The sequence below is a fragment of the Dysidea avara genome, chromosome 1 (genome assembly GCF_963678975.1).
Source record: "Dysidea avara chromosome 1, odDysAvar1.4, whole genome shotgun sequence".
Classification (NCBI taxonomy): Eukaryota; Metazoa; Porifera; class Demospongiae; order Dictyoceratida; family Dysideidae; genus Dysidea; species Dysidea avara.
Window position 1 is genome coordinate 54,276,140 of NC_089272.1, and position 16,340 is coordinate 54,292,479.

The following is a 16,340-nucleotide window of genomic DNA, read 5'->3' on the forward strand; positions in this document are numbered from 1 at the left end:
TGTTACAAATGAGGGATAGTAGGATAAGCACCTTTGCAATAAGTTCTGAAAATACCAACAATCCACTTGTGAACGTGTACCCCCAAATAGCGATTGAAAAGCGAATGGCCAAGAACGCTTCGTTTTCAACTATATTCAAGCACACTAGATTAGCATTGGTACCAGCCTTACATACAGAGAGAAAACCGTCAATGAAAATGTACAACAGAGCGACCTCCTAAGAAGGAGCCAGCATTTATGCCTAATACATAGGCCTGGTCATGTCTAACCAATACTGCCAAGCTGTCATGAGGAAAAGTTAAGCTTGTTTTAGGTGATATTTTTGACCAGAAAGGCTGCATAACTACATGATCACTAACCATACCAAGAGTTTACGAACTCTTGCTAACCATACTTACAATTATGATTTACTGTTGCTTAGCACCATGCATGCAAAATGGCAGGTAACACTGTATATACGTAGCAACACACAGATAGTATTCACCTTCTCTTTATCATTGATATGTTCTTTTAGTTCAATTATCATCTTCTTTACATGTCTCACTGACCGGCTATAGCTATATACAATACGGTGTAATACTACTACATCACGTAGGCAACATACTAGCCATGACACACTACTACATGATAGGGCTGAGCGATACTACCGTTTTAGCGATATATCGCGATATTTTGAAAGTATCAATATCGCGATATTTTGTTATTAACTATCGTGATACCATGCCTGTACATTACTGTCATTAAAAATCCATTTGTTATGAAACACTAGGCTAAGAATCCTTGTAGATAGTTCAGCTACAAACAAATCTCCCTGTAGAGAGATCAGCTAGAAGAAATTGCCTTGTAAGCAACCTCAGATGCTTAGCAACCCTGTAGAAAGATCAGTTAATTTGTAAACTTCTGAGATTGCTAAGCAACCTCAGATGGAAACGGTAGTAAAACGTAAGTACTAGTTCTTAAAAGGCTTTAGCTAAACCTGTATAGTAACAGGCAGCTTGATTTGGACTTGGAGTATTTTCTTTAATAATGAATATTGAAATGAATTCCTGCCCTCATGTAAATCCAATTTTTGGTGGATCAGAAACAAGTAATCTGGCCTAAGGTGATAAATGATAGGTACACTTGTAAAATGGGAATCTAGGAAACATAATTTCTGACTCCCGGCCTTCTGTAGCCTCCTTGCAGGATCTTAGAGGGGTAGTTACTAAATAATAAATACATTTGCATAAAGAGCAAGACACTCTAATGGAACAGTCATGTAAATATTGGCAATGTGTAGGAGATTATGTTGAGCATAATTAGGGAAAATGAAAGAAAATAGGTAGGACAAAGCTTACCAGTGTAGGACTTAAGGTCTATCATAACATCAAACAATCTAACAATCTTTGTTATTGAATTGTATTGGAATATGACAATTAAAAAGAAAAATTATTAGTAGCTACCACTTAATTATTAATTCCATCTCCTGTCCACATTCTACTGCACCAGTAATTATTATTGTATTTAAGATTTAAATTATCCAGAAATACAAAATATTTTTGTGTTGAACATCAAGATACTCTAACAGAGTAGCAAATACAACACTCAGTTAATCTGCTACAGCAATCAAAAAATGTTCCTTTTTGACAATATACTACTATAAGGGTAGCTGAGACCAAATTTGCAAAAATGTACCATTTTTGCATGTTGTATATATACAGTATAGAGATATAGTCACTGTGGTTTGAAGTATTCAGTCCAGCAATCACAGCTTGCTGATGACTTAAGCCATGTGCACTATGAGTGAAGGCCATCTGTCTACCAAGAACACTTGTATCAGTTCTGGGAAGCATTCAGCCAATTGTTACTACACTAATAACTATTATATATCCTTCTGCCATCTACTGTCCGTGTTTTTGAACCCATGTATATCCATGGGTGATGATCTGAGGTCTTGATACAACTCTGACTTGCTGGAGCAGCTTGGATGGACTCAGTCTCACTACTATTATAATACCTAGTGACTGTTTGTGACATATAATACTTATTAATGTAATGATAGGGTCACCCATGGGACCCACAATTGGTGGCCGTATTAGTGAGGTGATCCTATCACTGAAAACCTCATTAAAGCAGCCATAAAACAAAGTGGCCTTTTTATCAAGGTTCTCAACAAGCCAGCACCTGGATATTTGTTGAAACAATTGGCATAAATACACCATGACTGTACAATAGAGCTTTATCACAGGGAAAGGTAAGAATCATTAGGTCATACCAAATTAATCATATGCTTCACAGATTTTTTGCCCTCTAGTAGTGACCCGACAGGTTGTAAAATAATAAAATGTAAACCATTTCAGCTGCAACTGCCTGCCTTGTTAGAGTTTATATGACTGTTCTATTAGAGTATCTCAAAAAAAAGTGATGGAACTCCATTTCCTTTCCTTCTGCTACTACACCAGTTATTGCTTGTACAATATTAAATAGTCTACAGCCATACTAGCAATCTTTTAAAGAGATCATGTGATTTACATTTATTTTTGGGTTTGCCAAAACATTGATCCATCGCATCTGTGAAACACAACATTAGGCATAATAGTTAGTAAAAGCATGAAGTACAGTATGTTGCTAGAATACTAAGTATGGATATTGGTGGCTAAATTTGGCTTAGGAGCAGCTGCTTTTACAGTGATATATACTGTACCTTAACTTGCTACTCAGCTGGCCCTTTATTGAGGGAATATTGTGTTACATAGTTATACCACTTTGGTATGTGGCCACTGCCCTTATTAATAAAGTGGCCTTATTAACAAAACTAAATCAATATAATATAATATGGAAGATACATCTTGATTTGCTGGACCTGGGAACTATAATGAGGTGGCCACTTAATGGGAATTCATTGTACAATGTATTTTCTGTGTGGAAATGGTAAAATTTGCAAATCTGGTAGCAGATTTAGTTTACAGAATGGCTGGATATACTTAAATAGAACATCCAACCTCTGTTACAGGGTACTAGGTATTAAAACAATTAACCTTCAATCTTAACAGATTCCCCATTGATTTAACTTTGCATTGCACTTAAAAGTAATGTCAGCAACCAAATTTATTATCATACTTGCATACATAGTCCTTAATGTTTTTTCTCTTGAATATTTGACTCTTTTAGTACAGTGAAATGTTTCCTTCCCTGCATGGCGGTCTTCTACTTTTTGTACCTCAAAACATCATAGCAGTAACAGTTTTACAATACATACTAAACAAAAAGGTTTGTTGCAGTTGCATCAGCTACAGCTGTTTTATTTGCAGCGTTATTTGTGCATGGAAGGCAGAGTTACAGAGCATGAAAGTGTGGCCACACCTTTGAGTTTTAAAATATACTTTTCTTCCCAGTAACAGTAGTTTAGGAGAATATAAAACATACACTTCATTGCTGAGGCTGCCAACTTGCTTTCTGATCAATGTTTTACTGTGCTTGTAACAATGAATGTGCAGAATAAAATCTACCAAAGAAGGTTCCTGCCTAGACAACGGAAGTTCCACTGTATAATCTACAACAATGTACATTGCAGAATTATCAAAATCAGTAAAAGTGGGACCTCTCTATAATGGACATTTGGTGACCCAGAATTATCAATTTTGCTGTTCTCCTCTTTCAATGGTAAAAATGTATGGAGTCAGGCCTGTTGAGACATACAGACTGACTTGAGGATTTTAAAAAATAGTAATTTTATAAGCTATATAATATTATGTTTGCTGGGGATAAGGAATTGTCTTAGCTGGCAACTTTTACACAGTTAGATATATGGAATATCCTATGACGACTGATCATCCTAATTATACATGGACCTAAGCTTATGTGTATTCAATGTAATCTCTGTAAAATATCAGGACAAAATGTTATATCTCTAGTAGATATGTGCGCATACTAGCTCTTTACTTCCTTCCCTAGAAGTATGTATGCTAGCTATACAGTGTCTGATCACACTGTTATATGAAATTGTAAAGCATTTAACATAAATCAAGTCGGCTTGTGGTTAACATACTATACTTCATCCTACAGTGAAACCTCTCTTACCAAACTCTGAATTAGGCACAAAATAGAAAAATCTCCATAACAAGGACAAATCCTTTTAATGTAGGCCTGAATTTAAATAGCAAACCAAACTTGGCTTTTCTAAGAATCAATTAAAGCCATACAAATTAGTTTTAACAACATTTCTAGGAATACAATTTTTATTCCCTTCTGTCCCCAGAATCCTAGTAAATGCATGCTTTGGGTTGTATATATGTAGCAGACCCCAAAATAGCTCAAGTGCAATAACGCACAACGCACTCAGTGAATGGAGAGCCCAAGCAAATGCACATTGACTATAATTAACTAAATGCAAGTTATAAAAGTTTGAGGGAAACTTTTTTTCTTTTATACATGATTACTTTAATGCTGTTTTAAGAATAAAGTGAAAGATAATTTCAAAAAAATGGCAAACCTTCAAATGACATACAATCACACTGTCACAGCATTCTGTTAATTGGGTGCTGGACAGTTAATAACTTGTTTGCAACAGTTTGGTTGAAATTGATGTATAACCTTGATTTAAGCTTGATGTGTGAATGTGTCCATCAATTTCAACACCAAACATACTGCCAAATTTTAGGGAAATGTCACAAAGATGTACATATTGCTTTCATTTGTGGATGATTTGGGTGACACACTCAAAAAGGCTTGTGAGCATAACCATGATAATGATGTACTTATTTGGTGTGAGCTACAAATGTTGTACAGAAACATTATTTTAATAGGAGATTCTCTCAAGAGATGTTGCTGCACACTATATTGCTAGCCCTTGTGAAAATGAGTCTGTTTTTGTCTGAACTTTTAAGTAACTCAATGAACACAGCAGTGTGTCAGAATCCCAGTAGATTTCTTAGCTCTTAATGTAATTCTGTGTCAAATCAACAAGAAATTTAGGGTCACCTCTTGGATTTTGATGACACTTGGTGTGTTTATCACCCATACCAATATTTAGTCCCATATATCTGATTTATCACCACAAATATTCATAAAAATTTGGTCCATCTCAAGTTACAAAATTGATCGTAACTTTGTGCTGCGTTGATGTCTTAAAACAAAACTTTCACCAATCGAGAAGACTGTTGCATGACCTTTCAAGCGATGTATAACATTTTGGGATATCACCTTAATTAAAGGACCATCCATAATTTTCAGTCTTTATGCAAGCATACAAAGAGTACTCTTTTTTCTAACCCCCTCCCTCCTTCACAAAGCATACTGCATAAATGTTGATGCTATGTACAGTATATACACAATGATTATTCATCATTTTATAAGCGTACGCATGCTTTAACCGCCTCCCCCCTAGCGTACTCTTTGTACTCTTGCGTAAAGGCTGAAAATAATGGATGACCCCTAAGGGTAAAAGGTAAAACTTTAATTTTTGATATTTCTAAAAATGCTGTTTAAAATTCTTGGGAATAAGCATTGGGTCATGGTCTACGTTTGATAAAATTTTGTGGTGGGACCACAATGGGTTCAAGAGATACTGTGGTATGCAGTGGAACTTTGTACTCTATTATTACTGTGTGGCCTCCAGTAACCACTCCCATCTAGGTCATGTCAAGTTTGTCTTAAACAATTGAGGTGTACAAGTGTAGTGCAACCTGCACTAATGACCACCTGTATTGAAGGACCACCTTTATGCAGTACTGTTAATTCTTATTTCTTTAGTTGGACATTAATGTTATACCAGTAGATTCAATGCAGCCATCCTGTCTGACGGATCCAAAAATGATCCTGATAAACAGGTGAACTTCAAAATAAAGCCATGATGTGCTCCAGAACAGTGAGCATTATGCTTTCTTTTCAAAAGTACCTTCTTTATTAAGTCAATCCCACCACAGTACACTAACATAGGTCCACTCCACACTACAGTACCATGTGGGTGCATTGTTACAGTGGAACTCCTCAAATACGACACCCTGAACAGCAGGCACTTAGGAGGATACCTGCTATTTTAATAGTATATACATTTTGTACCACTTCTATAGCTTCTCTAATAATGAACATTTTATCATGGTCCCATGCAGGGTGTATAATACTTTTTACTATTTGAAGTATTTGTTTTCACTCATTGAGCTGCAAGTGATGTACATGTGCTGTGTCATGTGCTTAGAAAAAAACAAGTCCTGTATTCATGCAAAGGAGATAAATATCCAATGCCGTAAATTTTGCATGGGTATTTGTGTGAATTTAAGACTTGCTTGTACTGATCTTCAAAGTGCACATGGATGTTATAAAATACTGTAGCATATACAGTAATTACTTTCACACACTGGGTTACAGTATACATACAGTGAAGCCTTACTATAATTTCTGGGACCATGATAAAGTGTTCGTATTAGAGAAATCACAGAAGTGTCTGGGAACCAATGTATACCCTGTATGCCATTAAAATGAAACAAGTATCCAGGTTATCAAGTTGACCACATTTTCAGGGTGTCCTTTTCATTGTAACGACACAGTCACGCATGTAGCATAAAAGGTGAGGAATGGGCCTATGTATTCGATGAGGTACAGAGAATATTTCATGTGGGACATAATTCCAGAAAAAAGATACTGTTTACAAAGAGTATGGTAGTGTACCCCTCTAATCACCACTCCGAACTACTGTAGGTCATACCAAGTTTGTCCTACATAATGGAGGTGTACAAGTACAGTACAAGTACAGTACAGCCTGTATTGGTGACCACCTGTATAGTCCCCCTTTAGACAAGTGTCATATAAGTTTCTATGTAATTAGGAATCTGTTGTAGAAGTTCATTTAATTCCTTTGTACTGATGTGTATGTATAGTTCGCCGTGTTTTTTTTTGTATCTTGTGTTTTTGTAGGTGATAAACCTATAGGCTTTTGCCTTTTGTACCCTTGTTAAATAAATAAAAATAAATAAAAATAAATACAGTAATAATAGAGTACAAAATTCCACTACATTCCACAACATATTTAATTATATCTCTTGAACCCATTGTGGTCCCATCACAAAAAAATTTATCAAACATAGACCATGATCCAGTGCTTAAACATCCACCAAAAAATTCAGAGAACTTAAAACAGCAGTTTTGAAAATATTGAGAATTAAAGTTTTCACTCAAGTACTTTTTTAAGGTGATATCCCATTATGCACCACTTGAAAGGTTAATCAACAGTCTTTAATCAATAGAAATTTTATTTGAAATACTGATACAAAGGTATAGTCAATTTTTTTTTCAGACGGACTAATTTTTTAATGAAATATTCAAAATATTTGTGGTCATAAATCAGAAACTATGTGGTTTATGGGGCTAAAAATTTGTATGGATGATGAGCACCACAGGTACTACAAACACACCAGGTTTTGTAAAAATCTGAGAGGTGACCCTAAATTCCTTGTTGATTTGACACGGAATGACCCAATAGTGACAGATACAAGCCTCAGGCGCCTCTTCACAGAACATACTCCAGTCTATGTTGGACTAAAGATCTATTCTCGAGCACAAAGAATTGTCGTTAGTAAAACTTTTACCTATCAAAATCATTTCTTGGCTGCCACTTTTGATTTCATAACTTTTCCACCCCCTGGCCTTTTTAGGGGGCCACACCTACTTTTTTACAGTTTGGCTGTTTTGGCATTAGATATCATTTCTTTTTATAATTGCAAGCCACAAAGCCAGCTATAAGCCATTCCTTTCAGCTTGTGTTGTTTCATTATTACAGGAATTGTCTAACAAACAAAGAATCTTCTATATATTTGTGTGTATACCTATGATCCTACGTAATTGAAATATGAAATGGAATATTAGTACATTGTAAGGGTGACTTGTTTGTAGCTGAACTATCTGCAGGGTGACTTTTGTAGGTGAATTATCTTTCTACACACAGTAAAAACAAACTAGTGAAGGTCACTACTAATTTCTGCTACAATACTCACTATTTTTGTGTAGCTAGTGATGTTCACTACTTTTGTAGTGACCCTCACTAGTCTATTGTAGTGACCCTCACTATATAGTAGTGAACGTCACTGCACAAAAATAGTGAGTATTGTGGCAGCGACCTTCACTTGTTTGTTTTTACTGTGCAGGGTGACTTGTTTGTAGCTGAACTCGCTCCCTTCGGTGGACTTAATAATATGTAAATGTAGTTGCCACGAAGATAATATAGCACAAAATACCAAGCAAGGTAAAAAAACTGCACATAGGATAATTTTGTAAATTTCTGACAGTGAGCCAGCAAGACAACCATGTAACACTACAATAAAATGTATATTGGTGCATATGTGATGAGCTCTAAATGTGATATGCATAAAATGCAAGGGCGAATTTTGGGGGGGAGGGGGGGGGTGCTTGTGGGGCTGAAGCACCCTCCTCCGAAATTTTACAATGAGCAAGCTAGGAAGCTTCTAGAAGCTGTAGTACAGGTGCAGTTGCATTTTAAGCACATGTATGGGTAATAAAAAGATGGAAAGAGGAAGGGGAATAGCTAATCTTATCCAAAAATTACTAAGAAGGGTTCAAAATTATACTTTTGGAGTAAGTTTTACTTTATAAGCTGCTAGAATCAAAATACTCTAATAGAACAGTCAACTACTCTAATAGAACATCCATCATTAAAACTATAATTTTCAAGAAGTTACCAGAGTGTAAGCTGAAATGAAACCTATTCTTCCAGACCTGTGCACTGCTACCCTCACCACTGTACCAAACATCCTGCCATATACTAGTCACTTTAGGTAAAAGATTTATACCTTTAATGTATTAAACATCATTAATATTATTGAAAATCTATTCTGAAAACAACTTTTTCTGTCAAATAATTTAGGCTCTGCTACAAACCTGATTCTTGGGTTGGAATGCTTTTCTCACAAGTAAAACAATAGTCTTATATAATAGTGAATTTCATAGCATTTATAAAGTTCACAAGGCTGCAACATCTGAGAGCTCTTTGTTTTCGTTTTCCATACTTGATCAAATCCCATGCTACATTTACCTAAATCTAGCAGCTTCTGGAGTTTGCACTATCAAATCCCTTGAAGCTCAACTTTAAGCTTAAATGACACTGCAGCATTTATGTTGCCATGATCATTGTGAAGGGTTTGTTGTGGTCAAAAATTAGTTGTATTTGTAGGGTTTTAAAACAATTATGCATGAATGGATCCATCATTTTAAAAGTTAGATTGAAATAGCAACCTGCACCATAGAACAGTGGCTAAATATGAAGTAGATCCAATCCTGTGTTTTAAATATTCTCACATTCAATTAAGCATACACTCTTTATTCTCTTTGACAAGCCACTATTATATATTTTCTTAAATTCCAATAACAAGAAACAGTGTATAGTTCTGTTTTTTTAAATTAAAATTACTTCCAACTGAACTCATTCATCTTGTACCCACATTTGGTTAAAAATAGCTTCTAGATTCAATCTTGTGATAGCCATTTTCCAAAAATTTCCAGGGGAGTATGCCACCAGAGCCCTCTAGCTGGAGAATTCTATACATGCTGAGTGTACATGCACTCCACACACTGGTGAGTTTACTTGCCCTCTCCACTCACATTTACCCTCTCTACTGTTTTGACAGCTAGTGTAGTTTGAGCCTTGAGACTGTAAATTATGCTATATTTCAAAACACTAAAATTGATCATGTGTAGCTGATACCCATATGTTTCCACTACTAGTTCTTTAAGATGTTAGTCTAAGATTGAATTTTAGCTACTGGCTGTGCTCTTTAGCTGCGTATATTGACAAACTGTAGGGGAATAATGGTATCACATAAACAAAGTGACATCATTTTCACTCAAATCACTCCAAATTCAATCTCAGTAGGCCAAATTCGCTAAATTTCCTGTGGGGGCATGCCCCCAGACCCCCCTAGATAGAGCATGCTCTGCATGCTGAGTGTGCTTTGCACACTAGTTGTATTAACGTTCATGCCACATAATATAAATGTCCATGTTAGCACCCCCCCTTCTGAAATCCTAGATCCGCCCCTGAAATGTACTTAGGTGGGGTATATGATGTGTAGGAGATGATAGTTCACATTTGCTATTTATTGAGGCAAATGTGAACTATCATCTCCTACACATCACATACACCACGGGAGTGCATGCTATGTACAACACATTTAGAGCATACCACATATGTACAAATACACTTTTCATTGTAGTGTAAGAAACCAGTCTTACAAGGCTTGTTAGAAAACATGGTAGAGAAGCAGACCTGTCCTTAACTCAGCTGCAACCACCTTGTAGCACTGCATTAACTCAACTTCAATTAAAATGATTTTCAATCAGTCAGTGACACTGATTGGCAGTGTTGGGCAAGTTACTTTGTAAAAGTAACTAGTTACATATTACATATTACTTGCAAATAAACTATTTAGTTACAGTTACATATTACTCATAAAATAAAGTAACTTATAATACATATTATATTACTTTGTGTCCACAGCCTTAAGCTGTCACAATACCATTATGGAAAACATTGAAACTAAAAATAATTAATATAGCATTGCTGACACTAGTAGTGCTGATAGAAAACTTAAACGCACTACAGAAATAGAAAAAGCTAGAAACTTCCGATTTTGTATAACGTAGCTCACTGGTTATTGACCACCTAAGGTTAATGCACCATAACTCAAGTATCCAACTAGAACAGCAATTTTTTGACAGAGTTATATGCATTATCTGCCAACACTTGCAACAAAAATTGATCCCATGTGATGATTATTGTGAACAGCATGCATCCATCAGATATCAACCATCTCTTACACCTATTATTATAAAATGTGACCAGACTTTACAAAACCGGTCCAAATCACACATCAGGCAAATCAAACTACAGCTAACACCAACAGTGGATGGCTACATTATTGTGCTACTAGTTTTGACCCTTGGTACTACCCAAGCTACTTGAGGCTGGTGTTAACTAGTGTTGTTCCAGTATCAGCTAGTTATTACAGTTCTAGTTCCAGTTTTGGAACCATAATCTTTAAAATTACAGTTCTAGTTCTGGAACCATAACCTTTAGACTTACAGTTCTAGTTCCAGTCTGGAACCATATAATCTTTAGAATTACGGTTCTAGTTCCAGTTCTGGAACCATAATTTTTAGAATTACAGTTCTAGTTCCAGTTCAGGAGCCACGACATTTACTTGATATTCTAGAACAACATTTATTTTAACTTAAGTATTACCAAAAGCCCATAATGAAATATGGAGACTCACTATTAAGTTATATAAGCTAATATGCTACAGGTTTACTTGTTTCATATACGTAGCTAATACTGTATAGTATGTAGCCAATACTGTATAGTAGTTATCAGCATTATTACACTAACAACTATAACCCTAACACTCTATAGGGTGGTACTAAAAGACTTGTAGCTACATGTAATTATCAAACACTGAACCAGACATAACATGTGACTGAGCCAGCATTTTGCATTCTGTTCTAATATTATAGCTAATCAGTTGTTTCAAGCAGTTTTTAGCACATTGATGTATACATGGTTGTAATACATACATCTTTTATGAAGTTATATACTATATTAAGTGCTTTTGTCTGCAGATAAATTCTGGTCTTATAAGAACATAAAATCTCATTGGCAAAAGCTGTATGGTTATGACCAATTCCAGTTCCAGTATTAGTTCCAGTACTTGATAAAATTTCTTTATAGTTCTAGTTCTAGTTCCAGTCTTGAAGAAAGTAAAATTATAGTTCTAGTTCCAGTTCCAGTCTTAAGAAAAGCAAAATTATTGTTCCAGTTCCAGTTCTAGTCCAGTTCTAGTTCTAGAACTGGAACTGGAATAAAAAGGGCAGAAACTGGAATTATTTTTGTTCTAGTACTGAGAACTGGAACAACACTAGTGTTAGCAGACATCTTTTTTGAGTGGTGTGGAGAGCTTGAATGGCAGTTCTGGCCATGTAAAGGACCTGGCTTGGCAAGAATCAGTGGTTTACTGGTGGATGGCCTGAGAAATTGACCAAAATTAATGTTATTTCTTTGCATATAAGCCACTAAGAAGCCAGTACAGCCCTGTATTCTCATGTCTGGACTTCATTCGTGGTCTGCCTTCATTTTGAAGTCTACATGTATCTCTCACCCACCCCACTATCCTTCCCTTTGTGAGCATTGAGTGATACCACTTCGCTCATCCAACTGCTCAGATTTTCTATCTTATTTGGCAGGAAACTCTACAAGTACTGGAAGTGGTCTGAAAAGTAAGATTGATGCATCTCTTGTGTAAATTTCATAAGCGCACTTGCTGTCCTTGGAAACTTGAATTCTTTAAAACTGTTTATCTCGAAACTTCAGATGTGTAATTTAAATTGTTTTTCCTCCTGAGATGACAAATTTACAGCATTGAATTCCTTGTTTGAATATATTCCTTGCTGAATAAGTGTTCATGTACTAGATAAAGCAATGGAATTTGCTTTAAAATAGATATGTTCCCTTGTATCGTGATGAATTTATGCAGGCACCTAGTGGTGGCTGTTTTGCACTACTCAGTGAAGAAACATGTGTTAATGTGTGGCTGTTTTGCGCTGCTCAGTGGAGAAATACATGTTGTGTTGTAGGAGGCTCAGGAAAGAGAACTCCAGCATGTGAATACTGATTACTGCTACTTATCATTGTAATCTCCTTGACAATACTCAGTTATCCAAACACGACCGAAAGTGACTAAATATTTTGTTGCTAGTGTGTGTTCTATTAGGGTAATTGTATATTTCACAGCTACCTCTGTAACTGTTGATAGTATTGTTTTTCTCTGTCTCTGGTATGAACGTTATGGTAGTAGGATTTTACAGGTGACCAAAAGTTTAAAGTTGATATGACATACCATGAAGTCAATAAGTTATAAACATCAGATAGATGTACTGAACTACAGCAATTATTAGTTGGAATGGGGACACTGATTGAAACCTTGCAAAGGTAATGCTTACATACACACATCCACATATGTACACACACACACACGCATACATTTCATCGTATGCATGTGCTATATATTTTTCCAGGTACAGAACACTAACTTGTAAACAGTACGTTCATACATTCTTGTAAACATTTCAGAGCCAGAGGTGAAGTCTAAGAAACATGAAACAACCAGCTGGAGAGCTCCCCAGTAGTAAGAGTTATGCAATATTGTACTTTACTGATCAACTGTACTTTGTTATAGATAGGAGAAAACCAGTTCCAGAAGAGGAGGACAAAGCTGGTGGCTAGCATCTTCACAATATAGTTTTATACAACACAGCTGCATGCAGTGTGCCTGTGACCCACACCAGCGTTTTAAATATAGGTGGGACCTGCGTGGACCTGCTACATATATAAGAGCTAAGACATGTAAGGGTTGAGATTATGAATCTGAGAGTGCAACACAATAAGCTCATAGGCGTACTAGGAGTTTTTGGGCTCCAGAGTTGCTGGAAATAAATACCTCCGTTTGTTTGAACATTGTATACTATGCATTGCAATTCATGTGATTAATGCAGCTAGTAATATCAAGAGTTAATTATAATTATTATGAACTCTTGGTAATGTGCAATACGCAGTGTGCAATGCTCAAACAGAGAGCCCACATGTACAGTATAAGACCAACAAAACACCATGCAAATCCTGTCGGCAAGAATTCATACTCTTGCTGTCAGTCACTGGAAGGAGAGGTGGGTAGCCCACCTGCATGCCTGACTGGCTGCATGCCTGACTGGCTGCATGCCTGACTGGCTGCATGCCTGACTGGCTGCATGCCTGACTGGCTGCATGCCTGACTGGCTGCATGCCTGAATGGCTGCATGCCTGAATGGCAGTGGTTGTTTAGTTAATCTGCTGACAATGTGTTGATGTGGTTACTCACAATATAATTTTTTTGTGAACTTGAAGCCCTGTAACTGTTTGTACACTGAAAGAAGGTGCAGATGACTCCTCGACTATCACATCTGCATGTGTACCATTTAAGGATCTTTGATATCTTTAATTTTTAAAACGCTTTGTAAGCATGGCGCAATGTAATCAAAGTAGTAACATTTCGTTTATGACAAGAGCAAGTAAAGCTTTTGCTGTGCTGACACGACGGACTTCAGAACTGCGCGCTACAGCTTTTCTGCATGTTCAGGAGTTTAAGGAGACTTGGTGGTACGGAGGTATGCGTAACTGTTGGTACATTCTCTCTCAATTCTTTCAATGTTGCGAGGTGCTCAGGGCAAGTTGGTACGTTCTTTCAATATTGATGTTGCGAGGTGCTTGTTGCACTGATCGAAGTCCTATTATTATTAGTCGGGTTTGGCATAAGTAAAACCAGTGACTCCTGTTGAGTGCCTTCAGATAAGTGGGATTTCTTGGTTAGGTGGGAGACTTCCACCAAAATCTGGTTACAAATTTCATTTAGCTATTATTGACTGATTCCAAGAAATGGAGCTAGACTCGCTATGAATTTGCCCAAGTAATAAAATTATACAAACAACTTAATCACAAACATGACAAGGGTCTACACCTAAAATGTGAATGAATTTAAACATACTGTTGAAGAGATATGCACATGTTTAGTCAGATATTTTTTACATGCATTCACATATAATAGTTAATACATGTACATATATAGGCCTTAATCAACTTGTATAGATTAGCTATGTAGTTGTATATTCAGAGGTTCTCAATAGTTCACTAATTCCCTTAACATAATGTACACATTATTTCTAGTCAAGTAGAGTATGGTGAAAAAAATGTTGAAATGATGTTTCATGCATCCCACAAGTCACTGGAAAACAGGTTTAAAATGCATTTTGCACTTTCAAAGCTGACGTGTACAAGTAGGCTGGTATTCAAACCTCAAAGTTGGCTTGAGGTAAAGCTGCTTGTGGCCACACTTGTCCCCGGAATTTGAACATGCAAAGGTCATCTGGTGACTATGGTCCACTTTCTTGGCCCTAGTGGAATATTGACGCAAGTGTGCTAGTTGTGCTTATTCATGCATACATACATTCAAATGAATAAACTTTCCAGCCACTTAAAGTGTTCTTTATAAAAATTGCTGGCATGACTAACAATTAATGTTGATTAAAAATTGATGTACAAAAACCTCTTAACATTTGACTTAGAACAATAATCAATGGCAAAGACCTTTAGACAACTACTAAGCTAGATTGTAAGGTATACTTTATTAAACTTTCTGGGCCAAGAAGTTGGGCTAATGTCACCAGACAACCTCGGGTGATCAAGCACGTGGGTGGCTATGGATGAGACCAGTCAAAAACCATCAACAAGTACAAGTAGGCTGGTCTACAAACTTCAAAGTTCACTTCAGGTAAAGCTTGAGGCCACAAACCATCAACAAACTGCTCAATTAAATATTACTGCCCTTGTATGGCTTTGACAACCAAACGGTTTTTGGTCATGGCTAACTTTATTATTGTTCAGACATTGTGTCTGCATAACTCAGAATGCTACACTACTGTAGGAGAGCAGGATAGATTTTGAAGGAAACATTGTGAGATTGGTAGTTTTGATCAATTGTGCATACTCTGAAATGAAGTACTGGACCCTGATACGATTTACACACTGAACGTCCCTGGATATGGCGGAAAATTAATCATCGCTACATGTCTGCTTGTTCAACATTCATATTTGCTATCAATATAACTCCTTCAACAGCGGATACAGTACTATGTACTTTCAAGTCAAAAATGGTTTAGGTAGCTCTATATGCCATTGCAGTGGAGTCTTCTGTGGCTTGTTTCGCAGATCTCTATAATTCTTCTTTGCTATCCTATTTACCCTTCCTCCTTTTTTGATGACGTCTTCCTCTCATTATCTTTCCACTTTTCTTCTTGCTCCTCATTCTCTCTTTCCTCTTCTATAGTTGTCACCAAACATATAAAACATTTATGATGCATGCAAATGATTACAGCAAAATGCAAAATCCTGCCTGATTGATTGACTGACAGTCCAAGTAACTTGGGAGCACATGAAAATTTCTGTATACACAATTATGCACTACATAAACAGAAAACTCTGACATCCCAGAAAATTTCCTTCCATAGGAGCAGAACAGGAATTAATACATGCTATCACTGTAAACACAAAAGATGCTGACGTTGTGACTACAGCCTCTGAAACTGATAGTGTCATCATGCACAGCCAAAGACACTGCAATGCCTTCATAATAACATTGCTTCTTGAATCCAGCAAGCTATTCAAAAAGCCACCATTATTTGGAGCCTGTACAAAAATTTAGTTGATAGCTGGGTAGCTCCAGCTATAAATAGCTACTCATACAAAATGTACACCTATAACTTCATTCACAACC